Source organism: Symphalangus syndactylus, chromosome 24 (genome assembly GCF_028878055.3).
Source record: "Symphalangus syndactylus isolate Jambi chromosome 24, NHGRI_mSymSyn1-v2.1_pri, whole genome shotgun sequence".
Taxonomy (NCBI): domain Eukaryota; kingdom Metazoa; phylum Chordata; class Mammalia; order Primates; family Hylobatidae; genus Symphalangus; species Symphalangus syndactylus.
Window position 1 is genome coordinate 57,282,171 of NC_072446.2, and position 19,944 is coordinate 57,302,114.

At 42.7% G+C, this 19,944-nt stretch overlaps 1 long non-coding RNA gene and 1 pseudogene across 1 annotated transcript; one reads left to right on the top strand and one right to left on the bottom strand.

Annotated features, from left to right (window-relative positions):
• Nucleotides 1-864: 864 nt before the first annotated feature.
• Nucleotides 865-3,103, bottom strand: LOC129474604 (uncharacterized). Its single transcript, XR_008654581.2, has 2 exons — nucleotides 2,820-3,103; nucleotides 865-2,394 (listed from the first exon to the last, which is right to left on the bottom strand). It is a non-coding gene; the product is annotated as an uncharacterized lncRNA (long non-coding RNA).
• Nucleotides 3,104-13,427: 10,324 nt separating this feature from the next.
• LOC129474886 (putative elongation factor 1-alpha-like 3) lies at nucleotides 13,428-14,492 on the top strand (annotated as a pseudogene).
• Nucleotides 14,493-19,944: the final 5,452 nt, after the last annotated feature.

Genomic DNA, 19,944 nt, shown 5'->3' on the forward strand with positions numbered 1-19,944 from the left:
ATATATACTTAAAATGGTACTGTTGCACTCATCTTTGAATAAGACATACACATGCATAAGTGGGTGATTACTGAGTAACTTCTGAGTTAAACTGTATAAGGTACAGCTGCCTATAAAGCCAACATATTTAACTCTTACAGCCCTTCCCAAAATGTCCCTAATGCTTAAAAGATGTCTTGGTTATGAATTGCCACAATAATGCTACACAACAAACCTCCCCAGAACTTAGTGGCTTAAAACAATAAGCATTTATTTAGCTCATGAGTTAATGTGTCAGCAATTTAGGCTGGGTTCAGCTGGGTGATTCTTCTGGTCTCCTCTGGGCCCACTTAAATCTGGCAGTTATCTGACGTATCATGAGCTGTAGCAATAGTGGTGCTTGGACCATGTGACACTCATTCTCCCCAGGCTAACCGAGGCACACTGTAATCATGAAAGCAGAGATATGAGCAAACAATCCCAACTCCCCAGTGCTCTTCAAACCTTTGCTTGCATCTACTGGCCAAAGAATATCACATGGGAAATCCTAGTGTCATAGTGAGAGGCCACTACCAGGCTACATGGCAAAGGGTAGGTGTAAAGAGTTGGGACCAATAATGCAATTAATTGACCACACCCACAGGACAGTGTCAAGCCCTGGAAACCTTTCTTTCTTTCAAAAAAAAAAAAAAAAAATTCACCGAACTGTACCAAACTCATGTGCGAATATATTTTTTAAATCCCAGTAACTCATTTGAGACTTTTAAACATGTAGAACAAAGATCATGCCCTCCCTTCCTTCCCAGATAGCATCACTGCAGGAATCTGGCCCATATAAAAGCACTCCTATTTTAGGACAAAACTAAACAAAGACCCAAAGACATATGAATATCTAAAATTGAAAACGTTTATTTATCTTTGAATATATCACAAGTATGCTCAACTGGCGACATTTTTTTAAATTAGGTAAAATGTACAAGGTGTATCTTCCCATAAATTAATGAAACTGATTTTGAACAAACAAAATTGACACACAAATACATATTCTAAGTGATGCACTTTTCCAATGATGTTGGCATTACTCAAAACATTTTTTAGAATATAAACATATAATTGATTTTATAATTGCTGTCAGAAACAAAGGCACATTCTTTTACTGTCCCAGAACATTCAAGATGCTTTCAATTACAAGTACCAAAAGCAGCCACAACTCAAATGGCTCAAGCAGTTGAGGGAATTATTCTTTCCCATAAAAGAGGTCCTGAGGTAGGGCTAGAGTGGCTGACTTTCTGCTAAGTATTGAGGGGTTTCCCAGGACACAGGATCAATGCTAAAACTGGCAAAATCCCAATGGACTGATCCCTTCAATGGATAACAGGACCCTCTATGGCTGAAAGACTCTGAAGTTCTTAGCTCTTAGCTGTGACAGGACAGAGAACAGACATGTCCCACCTGCAGCCACACCCATCCCCTTATTATTACTAGATCTTATCAAAAGCTGACTTGAAGAGGAAAAAAAGGCCAAAAGACTTCTTCTCTTCACCTAACCGCCAATGCCTTCCTTTTGGTTTCATGGTTCCAACCTGACAGCTACTCTTGGCTACAAAGAGCCCCTTCTTGACAGATGACTGCCGGCTGCAGGCTAGATCAGACTGGTCTCCGGAGATTGCACAGATCGTGAACTTGTGCCCTATGTTTCACCTTTTTGCATTTATAGCCTAATTATAATACATTTAAATGTTAAATCTTCACCCCAGAGGGGACATAGGTGGTCCGCTTTTGGATATTCCTCATATGTAAGCCCAGTGCGTGTCTCTAACGAGTTTCCTCCATGAATTTTCATAGGTTTCTCCTGTATGCTACAGAATACATATATCCTACCTCTCCACCTAGCATAAACACCTACCTTTTCTCGTTCAAAGTATGCTTTATGGCCTCAGGTAGAAGCCTGCTTCCTGCCTGCAAGTTGTAACCTCTTAGAAATAAAGTTATATTTTGTTTATTTTCATTCTTTTCAGCCGACACATGCAAACAGGAACGAGTTGGCTACTCGAGGGTTGGTTCCTTGCGCATCTCAGTGAGTCTTGAAAAACTCCAGATCTGTCCTTCCTTCCTGCCGCATGTCATCCTAAGGCCAGCGTCTGACAGGGAGGCAAGGCAGCAGCAGTACTTTTGGGAAACATCCAGAATAACATTAAAAAGCCCCTTTTTCCCCATACATGTCTCTTTATCCAAAAGGTCTGTTTTCCACAAGTTCTTCAGTGATTTCTCCCCCGTCTCATTGGCTAGGATTGGCTTTCATGCCTCTTAACAGGATTGGCCATGGTTCATCAAGGGTCAACTTGAAAGCTGAACCCTGCCAGCTTTCCCTGAATCTCCTGACTATGGTGGAGGAGTGTGGATCCTGGAACTAAACTGAGGTGATAGGGAGGAAAAGAGAGAAATCAACAGTAAACGCTGCACATCCTCTGTCTGGTAAATGTGCATCACTGATTGTATCCATTCTAGATTCAACCAGAGAGATGGAAGCATTAAGAATGATATAGAATATGGAATTTGCTATAGGGATTTGAGCTTCTACATTTGCGGGAAGGAGCGAGTTGCAACATTTAGGGACTGCTGTTGCTTCCGTGTCTGGTGGGGGGTCTGAGAGTGGCAGGACAAGCAGCCTGGCCCAGAAGTGGAAGAAACCGAAGGTGGAGTCCTGAGAGCTGAATCTGCCGCAGGCCCGCGGGCCGCCCGGGAGTTAGGAAAGTTAGAGGGGCTCCACGCCCACAAGGTGAGCTAGCAGACGGGGACAATTTCCCGGGCTGCCACAGTCCCTAATGTCGGGCACCTACCTTTCAAGCCTACGAGACGACAGCGCTGCCTCACTTCCGCCTCACGAAGCACGCATCAGGTCACGTGGCCTGTGCTCACCCCGGAAACCTACAGGCAAGGGAATTCTGGGAAACGTAGTTCCCGCTTAGCTAGTTTGACATGGTACAAAGCCACATTACCACGCTAAGTGTGGCTTTGACTTTTAGAAACAACCGCCTCATGCTAAGTCTAGGGAATACAGTGGTTGAATGGGGTGAGCGCTGACCTTTAGCTATTCTGGAGGAACATGTCACTTTCACTTATTTTCTTTCATGTTTTCCCACGCAGTACTATGGATTCTGATCGCCCAACCAGAGCAAACCCAGAAGGACAACTCGCCAAGCCTTTCAATCACTCCCACTAACCCGTAGTGTGGACACACTATTGTGAGGCCTACTAAGGATGTACTGCTGATGACCTTTTGAAGGAAAGTCAGATGCAGTTAATCCTAAGAGCTTGGTTAGCCCCCTGCATCTTACTGAACACAGTAAATCAAAAGCTCTGTGCCCATGAGACAAATATGATAAATTCCTTCTGCAGTTTTGAAATATTTATCAATGCTAAACAAGGTAGGGGGATGTGGGGAGCATGAAAACAAAAAGACAAGGTCTGACAGACACATGAGAGAGATGTCTGTTTTGGAGGCTTAGTTCAAGTGGTTACTGTATTTAGGCTATTTAATTTAAAGGTGGTTACTGTATTTAATACACATCAGGGAAGTCCAAAATTTTAAAGTAAAGATCAGTTTGCAAAGATCTTGTCAAATTATTTGTTTTAAAATGAGGACCCTTATAACAACACAGGTACTCGAAAATATTTTGCTAATGAAAGAAGCTGGACACAAAAGATTACACCAGGTACAATTTCATTTATATGAAGTTCTAAAACAGGCAAAACTAATCTATGGTGGGAAAAAATCAGAATAGTGTTCACCTTGGGGGTTGGGGGTAGACTTAACTGGAAAGGGGCCTAAGGACACCTTCAGGGATAATGAGTGTATGCATTTATCAAAATTCACCATAGTGGTGAAGAGTACTGATGTCTGCCACTTATTTGAAAAGCATCAAAAAATAAGATGGATTGATGGATGTATACAAGCGTAGATACATATGTACAAAAAACAAATACAGCAGAATATTAATTGCAGAATCTATGTGTCGAGTATATAGTTCAGCCCAGGATTGAGTCATAGATAGATGGATGTCATAGATAGAGAGTCATAAATAGATACCGAAATACTGATTGGAGAAAAGACAGTAAAGAAGTCATGGGAAAAGGATACAAAAAAGAGAGAAAAGTGGCCAGGCACAGTGGCTCATGCCTGTAATCCCAGCACTTTGGGAGGCTGAGGTGGGTGGATCACAAGGTCAGGAGAACAAGACCATCCTGGCTAACATGGTGAAACCCCGTCTCCACTAAAAAAAAAAAAAAAAGAAAATGAGCCAGGCATGTTGGCGGGCACTTGTGGTCCTAGCTACTCGGGAGGCTGAGACAGGAGAATGGTGTGAAGCTGGGAGGCGGAGCTTGCAGTGAGCCGAGATCGTCCCACTGCAATCCAGCCTGGGCGACAGAGCGAGACTCCGTCTCAAAAAAAAAAAAAAAAAAAAAAAAAAAAAAAAAAAAAAAAGAAAAAAAGAGAGAAAAGTTACTGTCAATTAATAGGAAGATATCAACAGACAGTCCAGACATTCAGAATATTTAATGCGATTCACTCTAATCTTTAAATTATATGATATACAATCAACCTGTTGAGCTCCATTTCTCTGATAGTTACTAGGTGCTTGCTATGTGACTACCCTAAGCCAAACACTTTTGTAAGCATTGTCCACAGCATGCTAAGAATCCTCCTCTACTTATTCTACTCTTAATAGCCCTATATTTGTCCATTATAACATAATGTGATGCATAACAGACCACCACAAAACTCAGTGGCTCACAATAGTAAACAATTATTTCTTGCTTGCATGTTTTCAGAGTGGCTAGTGGTTGGCCCATGTAGGCTGAGCTCAGCTGGTCCATCCTCCTCAGACCCACAGACTCCCTGGGGCATGTTCTTCTCATGATGATGACTGCAACACAGGAGGGCAAGACATCCTAAACAAGCACATTTCAAGACTTTGCTCACATCATCTCTGCCAGAATTCCATTATCCAAAGGAAGGAACACAACTGGTCCAAATAAGCACAGGCCTCCATATACCCAGATCTAAAAATGGAGTGTTCGCCTCAAGCTCCTTATTTATCACTGCAAGAGATTCTGGGGCTGGCAGCTAGTGACATGAGCTGGAATCCTCTTCCCGAAATTACTATCTTCTTGGATGGGCTCTCCACATCTTCCACCGTGAAGTAAAAACAATTCTTGTGTGTAGACCAATTCAAGCGGACTATTTTGTTTTGCCTCTTTCAGCTTCCCCCAAGGTAGAATCTCAAGGGGACAATTACAAACATCTGGCCAAGAGAAGGAATACAGGCCACTTATTTTTCTACTTTAGGAGAAGTCAATTAGAGTTTCCATTTCGTCAGTTAAATGTCACCTTTTTACAACATCCTGGAGGGAGAGTTGGCAGCGCTGTCATTAGGGGGAAAAATTCTTTCAGGGAAAGGCTTATTGTCTAAAAAGATACAGAAGGGTCCAGAGATGAAAGGACCTTCTCAGGCTGTCTGAGTTTCCCAGAGCTCTCGGTTTCTATTTTGAGCTGAACATTTGGCTTCCCTGGTATCCTCAAGTGAGCTTTTTCAGCTCAGCCTCCCTGCATCACTTTTCTACCATTTGCAAAAAAAGGATAATAAGACTTGCTGCTGGGTAATGCAGATAAAATGCTCTAAGGAGCTCGGAGGGAAGGTGGGCTTCTCAAGGGGAAAGTTGTCAGCATGTTTTATCCTGATCTCCAGATATTTTCAGTGTCTGGTACCCCTCATTAGAGCATCTGGTCCTTTCTCAGAGAAGTTAGATGAAAGCCAAAATAAATGGAGCAGAGAGGATCCCTTCTCCTGCTTCTGCTGCAAAGGAGATATGTCAAGTTGAGTGATGAACGATTACTCTTCTTCACTTGCTAACACTTTGTACCCTATTTTCAAATTAAGGAGCACATTGTTGGTGCACCCAAAAGGTTAAACACTCCCACTTCTTTGCTGTAGTCACTAATTGGTGCTTTATCACAATTTCTGTGGAGGGAACATCTTGTCTGCAGAATCCTTCCTCCACAGAGCTGGATGAGATTTTGAGAGCATCTCAAGTTTCTAAAGTTAGATCATGAATCACTCTTCTGCTTGTAAGGAGGTATTGCACCTAAAAAGGCCCTGTCTGTTATTAATAATTGTCTGCAACTTATTTTGAACTGTATCAAAAAATAAGATGGATTGATGCATTTTTTAAAATTTTCAAAAATTATTTGAAAAATTCTTCCCTTTTCAATTATAGGGGGACTTATTTTCTCTCTCTGTCTGTCTCTCTCTCTGTGTCTCTCTCTCTCTCAGTATTTTACTTATCTATAGAACAAGAACTTCTGCCTTTTCAAAATATTGGGAGGCAAGGAGGTGGGCATCTGGAATTCTCATGATGCTGCCAGTGGGAGTACGACACGGTTCCACTTTGGAAAACGGTTTTTACTATCTAAAATTGCTAAGCATCTTTTGTGCATACATCTCTATAAGTGGAACCTCTGGGTTCTAAAGGATAGTTCTAGGGATATGCCTAACAGAAATACCTGCATATTTTCACAAAAGGCACATATCAGAATGTTTTAATCAGTCAAATCTAGAAACTAGACATGGTTTCTAGATGTATTCACAGAGCATTCCACTCTACTGTTGATGCAGTTTACCCATCAACAGTAGAATGGGTAAATTGCAATGTATTCACAGAGTGGAATACTACACAGCAACGAGAATTAACAGGTCGCATCTACACACAACATGGGTGAACCTCACAATCATCATTTTGAGCAAAAGAAGTCAGACACAAAAAGAACCCATACAGCTTCTAGGGGGCTGGTAATGCCTCAATTGTTGTTCCGGGTGCTGGTTACACAAGTGTCTTCCATATGTGAAAATGTGCTGAGTTGTCTGCTCATGTTGAGTGCTCTCCTCTGTGTATTTTCCTTCAACAAGAAGTTAACACAATATGCATATAGAAAAATTTCCCCAAAAGTCAAAATAGAAAGTATTTGGAAAAAACTTCCACCTAATTTTTTCATCCTTTTGCTCCTCACTCCTCCCCTGGAAAGGGCAGGGCTGTAGCTTACTGGTGATGAGGTGGGAGAAGGAGCCATACTCACACACAGCCTGGTGGCCCCTTTTCTCCCTGTTCCTGAGCCCTTCCCTGATCCCTCTGTCTTGACTGCCATAATCTAGAAGGTGAGAAGCAACAACTTTCCTTTTTTCTGGCCAGGCCAGTGGACCTGCTCTGCAGACCCAGGCTCCTCTCCCATGGAGAATGCCAAGTCTGTCCTTATGGGAAGAAGCAGGAGCCCTGTCTGGCTGTACCCCAAGCTGCTTTCTCTGGACCAGTGCTGTCAGCAATAGAGGTATCATTTTGATGTTTAATTCCCATTGTTTGTATCTGTTTCTCAACTGATTCTAAAGATGGAAGACAAAGGAGTACAATTAATCGTAAGCCCTTAAACCTCAAAAACTTCTTGTTTAGCAGTTAAGAAATGCAGGCAAGAGTAAATGTATTGCTTTTATTTTATAGAACATTAAGACCAAAGATTCTGAGCTCCTACAGCTGGGGTTTTAGGGGATGATGACTGCCTCCTTGGAACAAGACCAGCTGAATAATTAGAAAAGCAGAATTAATTAATCTCCTTTCTATAATACTTCCCTGTACTAACTAAAGAAGCTGTTTTTATTTATCTATTTTAATTTGTATTTGTATAAATTTATGGGGTACAAATGTAATTTTGTTACATGCATAGACTGCATAGTGGTGAAGTCAGGGTTGTCAGTGTACCCATCACCCAAATAACATACATTGTACCCACCAAGTAATCTCCAATGTTATGGGTGCCCCCTTAGATGGGGATTTAGAGTGACTGGATGTAATGTCAGAGGTTATCTCTGTGCTGAGTTAGACATCACAGTCGCCAATTGCTATAGAAGGGGAAAATAGAGCAAATCCTTCCATGAAGAGATAGAATCCAGCTCTTCTCTATCTCTTCAATTTAGGCCTAGATGTGTGACTTGCATTTTTTTTCATGTAACAAACAAGCCAAACAGCAGCTTGAAAAATGCTTTCTACTTGGACATACCCTCTTGCTACAGGGAACCCTTCCACCATCATGTGAAGAAGCCTGGTCTAGCCTGCTGGAGGATGAGAGATCACATGGAATGAGGCCACAACCATTCCAGCCAAAGCCCCAGTAACAGAATTAAGATCATCCAAGACCATGGCATCCCGCCTGAGAAGTTCAGATGAGAAAGGCCACCTGAACAACCAACAGAATCTTAAAAAGTAAAAAATGAATGTTACCACTATGCATCTATTAGAATGGCAGAAATCGAAGATACTGACAACAACAAATGCTGGTGAGGATGTGGAGCAACAGGAACTCTCACTCACTGAAGATGGAAATGCAAAATAGTGCAGCTACTTTGGAAAACAGTTTGGCTGTTTCTTACAACACTAAATATGCTATTATTATATGATCCAGAAATTTTGCTTCTTAGCACTTACCCAAAAAAGTTGAAAACTTATGTACACACAAAAACCACACATGGATATTTATAGCAGTTTTTGATATGGTTTGGCTCTGTGTCCCCACAGAAATCTCATCTTGTATTTGTATAAATTTATGGGGTACAAATGTAATTTTGTTAACATGTATAGACATGCATAGACTGCATATCTCCCATAATTCCCACATGTTGTGGGAGGGACCTGGTGGGAGGTGATTGAATCATAGGGGCAGGTCTTTCCTGTCCTGTTCTTATGATAGTGAGTGGGTCTCACAAGATCTGATGGTTTTAAATAACAGGAATTTATCTGCACAAGCTCTTTTATTTTGCCTGCTGCCATCCACATAAGATGTGACTTGCTCCTCCTTGCCTTCTACCATGATTGTGAGGCCTCCCCAGCCATGTGGAACTGTAAATCCAACTAAATCTCTTTCTTTTGTAAATTGCACAGTCTTGGATATGTCTTTATCAGCAGAGTAAATATGGACTGATACAGTAAATTGGTACCAGTAGAGTGAGGTGTTGCTGAAAATATCCTCAAAAATGTGGAAGTAACTTTGGAACTGGGTAACAGGCAGAGGTTGGAACAGTTTGGAGGGCTCAGAAGAAAACAGGAAAATGTGGGAAAGTTTGGAACTTCCTAGAGACCTGTTGAATGGCTTTGACAAAAATGCTGATAGTGATATGAACAATAAGGACCAGTCTGAGGTGGTCTCAGAGGGAGATGAGGAACTTGTTGGGAACTGGAGCAAAGGTAACTCTTATGTTTTAGAAAAGAGACTGGCAGCATTTTGCCCCTGCCCTAGAGACTTGTGGAACTTTAAACTTGAGAGAGATGATTTAGGGTATCTGGCGGAGGAAATTTCTAAGCAGTAACACATTCATGAGGTGACTTGGGTGCTGTTAAAGGCACTCAGTTTCAAAAGGGAGACAGAGCTTAGAAGTTTGGGAAATTTGCAGTCTGGCAATGCAATAGAAAATAAAATCCCATTTTCTGAAGAGAAATTCAAGCTAGCTGCAGAAATTTGCCTAATAACAAGGAGCCAAATGTTAAGACAATGGAGAAAATGTCTCCAGAGCATGTCAGAGGTCTTCACAGCAGCATCTTCCATCAAAGGCCCAGAGGCCTAGGAGGAAAAAATGGTTTCCAAAGGCCCAGGGTTCCCATTTGGTGCGCAGCCTAGGGACTTTGTGCCCTGCCTCTCAGCCGCTCCAGCCATGGCTTCAGAGGGTGCAAGCCCCAAGCCTTGGCAGCTTCCACATGGTGTTGAACCTGTGAGTGCACAGAAGTCAAGGATTGAGGTTTGGGAACCTCCACCTAGGTTTCAGAGGATGTATGGAAATACCTGGATGTCCAGTCAGGAGTCTGCTGCAGAGTGGGGCACCCATGAAAAACCTCTGCTAGGCCAGTGTGGAAGGGAAATGTGGGGTGGGGGCCCCCACACAGAGTCCCCACTGGGGCACTGCCTAGTGGAACTGTGAGAAGAAGGCCAGCGTCCTCCAGATTCCAGAATGGTAGATCCACCAACAACTTGCACCATGCACCTGGAAAAGCTGCAGACACTCAACGCCAGCCCATGAAAGCAACCATGAGAGAGGCTGTACCCTGCAAAGCCACAGGAGCAAAGCTACCCAAAACCATGGGAACCCACCTCTTACATCAGCGTGACCTAGATGTGAGAGATGGAGTCAAAGGAGATCATTTTGGAACTTTAAGATTTCACTGCCCTGCTGGATTTTGGACTTGCATGGGGCCTGTAGCCCCTTTGTTTTGGCCAATTTCTCCCATTTGGAATGGCTGTATTTACCCAATGCCTGTACCCCCATTGTATCTAGGAAGTAACTAACTTGCTTTTGATTTTACAGGCTCATAGGTGGAAGGTGGAAGGGACTTGCCTTGTCTCACAGGAGACGTTGGACTGTGGACTTTTGAGTTAATGATGAAATGAGTTGAGACTTTGGGGGATTGTTGGGAAGGCATGATTGGTTTTGAAATGTGAAGATATGAGATTTGGGAGGGGTCAGGCATGGATGGTTTGGCTCTGTGTCCCCACCCAAATCTCATCTTGTAGCTCCCATAATTCTCACATGTGGTAGGAGATGACTGAATCATGGGCATGGGTCTTTCCCATGCTGTTCTCATGATAGTGAATGGGTCTCATGAGATCGGATGGTTTTAAAAATTTAAAAATTGGGGGTTTCTCTGCACAAGCTCTTTTGTTTTGCCTGCCACCATTCACGTAAGATGTGACTTGCTCCTCCTGCCTTCCACCACGATTGTGAGGCCTCCCCAGCCATGTGGAACTGTAAGTCCAATTAAACCTCTTTCTTTTGTAAATTGCCCAGTCTTTGGGTATGTCTTTATCAGCAACATGAAAATGGGCTAATACAGCTTTATTCGTAATTGCCAAAACTGGGAAGCAACCAAGATGTCCTTCAGTAGGTGGATAAATCATGGTACATCCAGATGATGGAATACTCAATGCTTAAAAAAAAGTGAGCTATCAAGCCATGGAAGAAACTTAACTGCATATTACTAAGTGAAAGAAGCCAGTCTGAAAAGGCTACATACTGTAGGATACCAAATACATGATATTCTAGAAAAGGCAAAATTGGGGGACAGTAAAATGATCAGTGGTAATCAGTGGTTATCAGGGCTTAGGAGGAGGGAAGATGAATAGGCAGAGCAGAGGATTTTTAGGGCAGTGAACCAATCTACATGATACTGTAATGGTGAACACAAGTCATTGTACATTTGCCCCAACCACATAGAATATAGGACACCAAGAGTGAACCCTATGATAAGCTGTAGATTTTGGTTGATCTTGGTGTATCAATGTAGGTTTATCAATCATAACAAATGTATCACTTTGGTTTGGATGTTAGTCAGGGAGGCTGCATATGTGTTGGGGAAGAGGATGTGTAAGAGCTCTTTTTACTTTCTGCACCATTTTTCCATGAACTTAAAACTTCTCTAAAAAATAAAGTCCATTTTAAAAAAAAAAACATATGTCATTCTAAACCACTGACTTTTGGAGTGACTTGTTACATAGCAGAAGCTAACTGATACACTGGGTCAAACCTTGGGTGGGGAGGAGAATCAAAGGGAAATTGAGTCTCTGTCACTTCAGAATTCAGATACACAAATGAGAAAACATCCAATAAAATAACCATCATGGAATTCAGAAATAAGTTATATCCACACCTATAGTTTGGCATATTAGTTAAAACCAGACGAGCCAAGTCTAATATTTTACAAGGACACACTTCACCAGCCCCATTGCATGCTGTTTTAATTCCTTCCTGATTTTTAGGGAAAGGAATTACTTCTACTGAGGCCTGGCAACAAATTTCCTATTTCTAGAAGCTTCAAAATTGGATTACAACAGAGTGAATGCAATTCCTAGGTTTACTTTTAAAGAGGCAGAGGGGATGAGATGTTTCAGCCTGAGCAGTTCAGTAGGTGCTTGTCCTCCTGTCACCACCTGATCTAATACAGTCCCATGCCATCTGCACTAAAGAGGGGAGAAAAGGCAATACTGAAATGGTGGATTATCCAGAATCATTTATTTGGTTCTTTGGAATGCTTGAGCTCACCACCGCTCTGCTGCCTCCCCTTCACCCACCTTGCTCTCGGTCTTCTTCTCACACACCAGTGAGCACAAATGGGGCCCAGTCTCTTATTAAAATACTCTGACACTGATAACAAGGATTTCTCTGGATGTCAGGGATCATGTGCTGAGAACATTGCCTTGGAAGGTAAGACAAGAAAAATTGCGTGTAGATGAAAAATTGAAGTTGGGGGTCCTGAGGTCAGATGCCAGTCCCCAGCAAGTTAGGCCCTGATGGGCATGCAGGCTGAAATCCCTATCTAGCTCTGCAGCAGACTCTGGGAGTCAGAGATAAGGGGGAACAGAGCACAGCTTATTAACAGAGGGAGCTGGCAATGGCTTCAAATCAGCACGATATCCTGAATTGTTAAGAATTCCATCAAGGCCGTTAATTAGTTACTAACCATATGCCTCTTGTCTTTGAATGTGCTTCCTAATCCAACATGAAAATTACACTAAATTACAGACTGATCCTGAAGTTGAACTGCTATACCTGATTCGCTTTATTCGTAGTCTCCTTCCCATTCATAGGACAACCCAGGGAGATAAAGTGATTTACCCTGGACCAGTGGTGGGACGGCTCTGCCCACCATGCGCTTACACCCCTGCAGAGAGGACAGGAACAATTAGAGAAGCTATGTCTATACATTTTCAGACATTTCTGTGGTTTCAATGAAACAATATTTCAAGGGGTAGACCCCCAAATTCTCCACTTGTGACTATATGGGTCAACAAATGGGAGGTGTTAGGCTGAAATAAGTGCGCTTTTCTTTAATAGTAAAAATAGTGATAGAGGAATAGAAAGGTGTGTTAATATTTTGCCCCACACCCAAAATCACACTATGATATTAGAACATTTATTTTAATCGCATTGTTTCTTTTACCAACATCAATAACATGCTGACAAACAGATGCTGGTAAGAACCAAAGCAGCCTGAACTCTCCTATACTGCTGGTGGGAGTGCAAAATGGCACAGGGCATTTTTTTCCCCAGAGAGCCTATTGTTTAACATTTACAGCTCGGCAGCGGGGGCATGTGTGAATGTGTATATCAGGCAGGGTTCTTAGTTGCAGACAACAGACTCTAGTTTAAGCAGATCGACAAAAGAGGCATTTAGAGAATTTGAGAAGGTGGGTGCTCAGATAGGAAAGGGTTCCTTCAAGTAAGCCTGGGTCTTGCATAAAACTGAGGGCTGAGAGTGAGTGTTGTATCACCATTCACCTCTCCCTGTGGGAACTGGAGACCTGCAAGTGTTGTGTGATCATCACTGATGCCCCAGGACATTGAGTCTTTACCAAAAACATGATTACGGGGACATTTGGGGCTGTCTATCCTGGCCTGACTGTTGCTTCCATTGATGAATCTGAACCTGTTATCTCCAAGAATGGACAGACCCATGAGCACACCCTTCTGGCTCACGCTGAGTGTGAAACAACTAATTGTTGGTGTTAAGAAAATGGATTCCACTGAGCTACCTTAACGCCAGAAGAGATATGAGGAATTTATTAAGGAAGTTAGCATCTGCATTAAGAAATTGGCTACAGCCCAGACACAGAAGCATTTGTGCCAATTATCAGTGGGAATAGTGACAGAAGGCTGCACCCAGGTGCTCACATGCCTTGGCTCAAGGGATGGAAAGTCACCCATAAAAATGGCCATGCCTGTGGAACCATACTGCTGGAAGCTCTGGATTGCATTCCACCACCAACTTGTCCAACTAAGAAGCCCTTTCATCTGCCCTTCAGGGATGTCCACAATATTGGTGGTATCAATACTGCCCCTGTGGGCCAAATTGAGACTGGTGCTCTCAAGCCTAGCATGGGTACCGCACCTTTGCTCAAGTCAACATCACAACTGAAGTCTGCTGAAATGCACTAGTAAGCTTTGAGCGGAGCTCTTCCTGGGGACAACGTGGGCTTCAATGTCAACAACATGTCTGTCAAAGATGCTTATTGTGGCAACCTGGTTGGTGACAGCAAAAATGACCCATCAATGGAATCAACTGGCTTCACTGCTCAGGTGATTACCCTGAACCATCAAGGCCGAATCAATACTGGCTGTGCCCCTGCACTGGATTTTCACATGGCTCATATTGCTTGCAAGTTTGCTGAGCTGATGGAGAAGATTGGTCACCATTCTGGTGGGAAGGTGGAAGATGAACCCAAATTCTTCAAATCAGGTGATGCCGCCATTGTTGATATGGTTCTGTGTGTAGAAAGCTTCTCTAACTGTTTTCTTCTGGGTCCCTTTGCTGTTGATGATGTGATACAGAAAGTTGCTGTGGATGTCATTAAAGCAGTGGACAAGAAGCCTGCAGGAGCTGGCAAGGCCACCAAGTCTGCCCAGAAATCTCAGAAGGCCAAATGAATATTAGCCCTAATGCATGCCACCCGAGTCTTAATCAGTGGTGGAAAAAGTCTCAGAACTATTTGTTTCAACTGGACATTTAAGTTAATAGTAAAAGACTAGTTAACAATAAATGCATCATAAAACGTCCAGAAGGAAAGGAGAATGTTTTGTGGACCATTTGTTTTTTTGTGTGTGTGACAGTTTTTTGAAGTTATTAGTTTTTAAAATCGGTACTCATTAATCAGAATCAATTTGACCAAACATCTGTCACAGGATTTTGAGACCCATGAAAACAATGTTTAATGAGAAAAAAAAGTCCAGTGTGACAAAATTAACCTAAAATTACATTTTGCATGTAGGAGGGAAAAATGTTTTTTAATGACTGTTTTCATTCATTGGGTAAAAGCAGAGTCATTGAGTTAGATTTAGGGGATCACTCCTAAGTCACTATCAGACCCCAGAGATCCAAGTGAGCGCCCCCAGGAACAGGTTGGACATCAGGAGACAGTGGGCATTGTTGCCTGCCTAGCACCTCCTCCACTTTTTGCCACAGTGCCCATCTTCTCCTTTGGGGTGCTCCCTTCTCCCCACCCCACATAGTCCTATCAATCAAGTTTCCTGCCCACTTACCCAACGAAGCCCTGGAAACATGTCCCAAGTCAGGCCAGTGCTCCCCAAGAAATCTGAATCTTGAGCCAAATGACACTAAAAAAAAAGACAAAAAAAAAAAAAGTCAGCAAAAATAAAGTCATTCCCATGGTAGTCCCCTCAAATGGCTGTCCATCAATCCCTGCTTGAGACTGCTCCCCACCCCCAGAGCTGCCCTGTTCCTGATGCTTTTGAGGTCTCATTGCAAAACTCCTCCACCAAGCCTGTGAGCTTTCTGATGCCCTTCTCATGGATGGCTGTTCTGTTTAAGTTGGCTACAGTCTGTTTCTGTTGTTTGCCACCAAAGATCACTAGCTGACATGCCAGTGCTGTAGTTGAGAGAGGCTTGCTTTTTTCCTGCTGGGGCATGTTTTGGTTAATTCTTGCTCACCAGATCATGGGGTATGGTAGATCATTATAATAATGGCCCCTGATGAATCCATGCCCATTTACAATGTGGCATTGCTCTCCCTCCCATCAAGACTTCACCCTTGGAGTTTATTTCTGTACCTCCTTGCATATGGGCTGGCTTTGTCTATTATTTTAACCAATAAAATATCGTGGAAGTGATGTGTGTGGTTTCATGAGTCTAGGCCTTAAGAGACCTTGCAGCTTCCATCTTCAACTTCTTGGAAACCTGAGACCGCCATGCTGTGAGGAAGCCCATGCTGGCCTCCTGGATGTTTAGCAGCCATTTAGAGCTGAGGCGTCCCACCAACAGCCAGATGTGTGAGTGAGGGCATCTTGGACTCTTCAGCCCAGCTTAATCATAAGATGAAAACAGCCATGTGTGTATACCCAGATGAGACCAGCAGAAAAACTACCAAGATTGCCAACCCACAGAAATGTGAGAAACAATTAATGGTTGTATTTTAAGCCACTACGTTAAACAATCAATTGATGAGGAAAGAAATGGAGCACAGGACACAGCAGCTATGAAACACTGGTAGCAGTGGCAGCAGTGGCAGCAGCATCATGTGCAGGGCTGGGGTGTGTATATGCGTGTGCAGAGGGCAAACTGGAGTGGAAATGGACTCCAGCCGCAAGAAACAGTCAATATGTTAATGATGGAGGATGTCCAGGTTTCGGCGTCTTGAACAAAGAATTGGACACAACGCACAAAGCAAGGAAGGAATGAAGGGTTTTATTGAAAATGAAAGTACACTCCACAGGGTGGGAGCGGGCCTGAGCGTAGGAGCTCAAAGGCCCTGTTACAGTTTTTGTGAGTTTAAATACCCTCTACTTGGGACACACCCTATGTAAATGAAGAGGATGAAGTAAAGTTACAAAGTCGTATACGGTGTATGCCTTTTAGTTATTTCTGTGGTTTACAATAACTTAACATAACTGTAATTGTGATTGGTAACATATACTTAGACATTAGAATTTTAGAAATCCTATAAAATTTCAGAATATATATTAGTATTATTCACAAAAATGTAACCTAAAGAAGATTGAGCATCATTTTGGCAATCCCATGTACCTGAACATGTCAAATAATCCTGTTTACCTCTCTCTTCTGGACATTTCAGGGGCCTTCTGAAGTATTTGAAAAGCCAGGTGCCAGGGAAGACAATTTTGAAACTGAAGTTTGATTTTGGGAATTACAGATTACCACAAGTTATTTATTTTGCCAAAATCACGACTCAGAAATTTTAAAGAAGCAAAAACCTTATAACCCTTTTGAATTTAGTCAACATGTTCACACAGAGAACTTCTTCTGTAAGATCAATTTTCACAATTTTTCAACCACTTTTTTGAACCTTCAGCTTTCCTCATCTTAGACAATCCTTTAACCCTCAGCAAAAGTTTACATTTCCATGCCTTCATATACCCTTTTACTAAAAAAACACATTTTACTGTTCTTACACACCTTGCAGACAATAAATTAAAGAACATAAAACTTACTGAAGTTGACAATCATGCAATAGTTAAGTAAAAGGAGGTCCATAATCTTAGGAAATACACATTAAGGTATTTAGGGGTGAGTAACCATGAGATATGTAAATTACTCTCAAGTATGAAGGTAATTTATCCTTGAATGGTTTCAGGAAAAAATGTATATATGCAAAGGGGGTGGGAAGAAATAATAAATGGAGGAAAATGTTAGCAACAGGCAAATCTGAATAAAGTACATAGGATATATTTTGTACTATTTTTGAAACTTTTCTGCAAGTTTGAAATTGTTTTCAAATAAAAAACTTTAAAGTAATCTTTTAAGTCATTTATCATAGCAGTTTGTAATCCTACATTCCTGGATATCCAGAGATTTTTCTCCATATTTTTACTCTCTTGCATATTGTTGACCCCAAAATGCCAAAATACAGTCTGTTATTCTTGTTAATATAGACTGATTTTCAGAGTGGTGAGTTTGCTAAAATGGGTGATCATCATCTTGGGGAAAGAGGGGCATCTGAAGCAGCCTGTGTAAGGAAATTGACCCCACTCCAGGTGGAGCCAAATGGGTGCCGGAGTTGGGGGGATCATGATTATGCAGGGTCGTCACTCTCCAATCAAAGCACAGCCACTGCTTGGCTCCCTCTGGGATCCACCTCTGGGCAGGGAGGGCTTCCTCTTTCCACATCCTCATGCAGAAGCAGCCCTCTTCAGGAAGTAGTAAGAAATGTGAGGAGAACATTATTTGCCATCAGTTATCCACGAGGTATTTCTGTTTCCTTGTTGAGCAGCAACACTTGCATCAATGTGTGCCAGAAGGAAAACCAAAAACTGAATACAGTTGCATGGCCAGGGAGTCTCAGCAGGCCCCTCTCATGCTCTCTCACTCCTGATCTGCCCTCAGCCCACAGCTAGTGAAACACATTTCTGGAGTCAAGGTTTTGGAGAGAACACAGCCATAGTGAGCACAGTCCTCCACTTCCAGCCCCTACTTCCCTCCACTGTGACAGCATCAGTGAAGCAGCTGGTATCTCGCTGTTCCTGTTCACAGGAATTATTGTCTTGAAGCCTCACAGCAACCCAATGAGGGAGGCATGGCCACCGTACAAATATGAGAGATGCAGAGGTCAAATGGCTTGAAAGGGTCAGGTCTCTAGTAACTTGCACGGGACGGAAGCCAGACCTGGTTCTGGTAATGCTGAGCTCTGGACCATAAAGTTTCCCACTTCACGTACTGAGCAACCCCCACCAACAATTTCCTTGGGTTCCACCCCATTTATTATACCACAGAGAAGGCAAAGCCTATCCCTGTGCTTGGCCCAGAAAAGGAAGACAAGACCCCTAGACCAAATCCCATTTTCTCTGGAATACCACCAAAAATGGTGCAGGGCCTGGAGTGCTGGCATTGCCCTCGGATACTGCTCCAATGTAACTGAAAAACCTGTTAATGGACAATAAGACTAAGATGAAAAAGATTTGCAAGGTCTTGAATGGGGCATTATGTCTGGGTACTAGGCCTTCCTTGAGATTCTCAGAACACTCTGCTTCTCCAGGTTTGTTCTCTAGATACACCTTGATATAAGCTGTCTGCTGTTGCCTGGACATCTCCTACATGTCCCAGACCACCAACCAAGCTTCCCTGGAAACTCTCCTCAGCTATCCCTTCCACCAAAGGCTTGGGAATTCTTGCTGGATCATCTCAGGAGACCTTGTTGCCACCTATACGTAAGCACTCTCCACATTGTTGTGGCTATGTGTCTGTCTGCATCTCAGGGGACCTTGTGCCACCTGTACTGAAGCACTCTCCATATTGTTGTGGCTGCGTGTCTGTCTGTCCATCCATTTTCTCAGCAGACTGTAAATCCTTTCGTCAGGGCTCAGTGACATTCGTCCATATGTGTCCAGAAACTAGCACAGTAGCCAACATAGACTGTTGAATAAATGAATGAATGAACAAACAAATTAGTGAGCCCCAGGATTCTTAGTTTTGAGCCATGGCCCAGTCACTTTCTTTGATCTTGAGCAAGTCAGTTGCCTTCTAGGTGGCTTCATCTGTGCAGTGGTGAAGAATCTTCTCTGGCACATATCTGTTCCAGAAAATATGTAGCATCTGCTAGAGCATTTTCAAATGCAAGATACCGTTCCCATGTGCATTATCTTTATGGCTTTAAGGAAGAAGGGCATGACTGAAGAGCTTTATAAGGTGGAAGGCACAATGTAAAATCTAGTACACCTGTGGTTCTCAGCCTCAGCTGCTCATCAGAGCCACCTACGAAATTTCACTGGCTTTGAATGCAGCCTGGGCACCAGGATTTTCAAAACTTCCCCCAGGTGGCTGTAATATGCAGCTTAGATTGCAACCACTGGTAGACTCAGACATGTGATGCTTGCCACTCTTCCATTCAGAATAGACTAAAGCAGTGGCTCTCAAAATTTAGGCACATTACTATTAGCTGGAGACTTGTTAAAACCTAGATTTCTGGAAAGAGGGGGCAAAGCAAGATGACCAAATAGAAGTCTCCAGCAATCGTTCCCCCACCTGTTTGAAATGCTTGTTCCCCAGGACCGTAAAGAAATAGCACTTGAACATAAATTTAAGTTACTCATCAAGGCCATTTTTACTTTCTGCAGAAAGGGTACACTCACCAGCAGTTTTGCCACGAGAGTACACTGAACAAAGGAGACAGGGTTATTTATAATCTGATGCATCCACCCTACTGCTGCGTCTGGTTTTCACTGGCTGGAACGGGACCTCACAGTCTGTATTTGTCCCGATTGGCTAGCAACTTAGAATTTTTTTAAAGAGGCAAAGGCAGATGAGAACAAAGGAAGGAGGAAGTAACTTGTGGTATGCTGAGAAAGGTAAAAACACCTTCAAATAAGGAAGAGGAACAGGCTATGAGCTAATGCTTGCTTGGATCAGTAT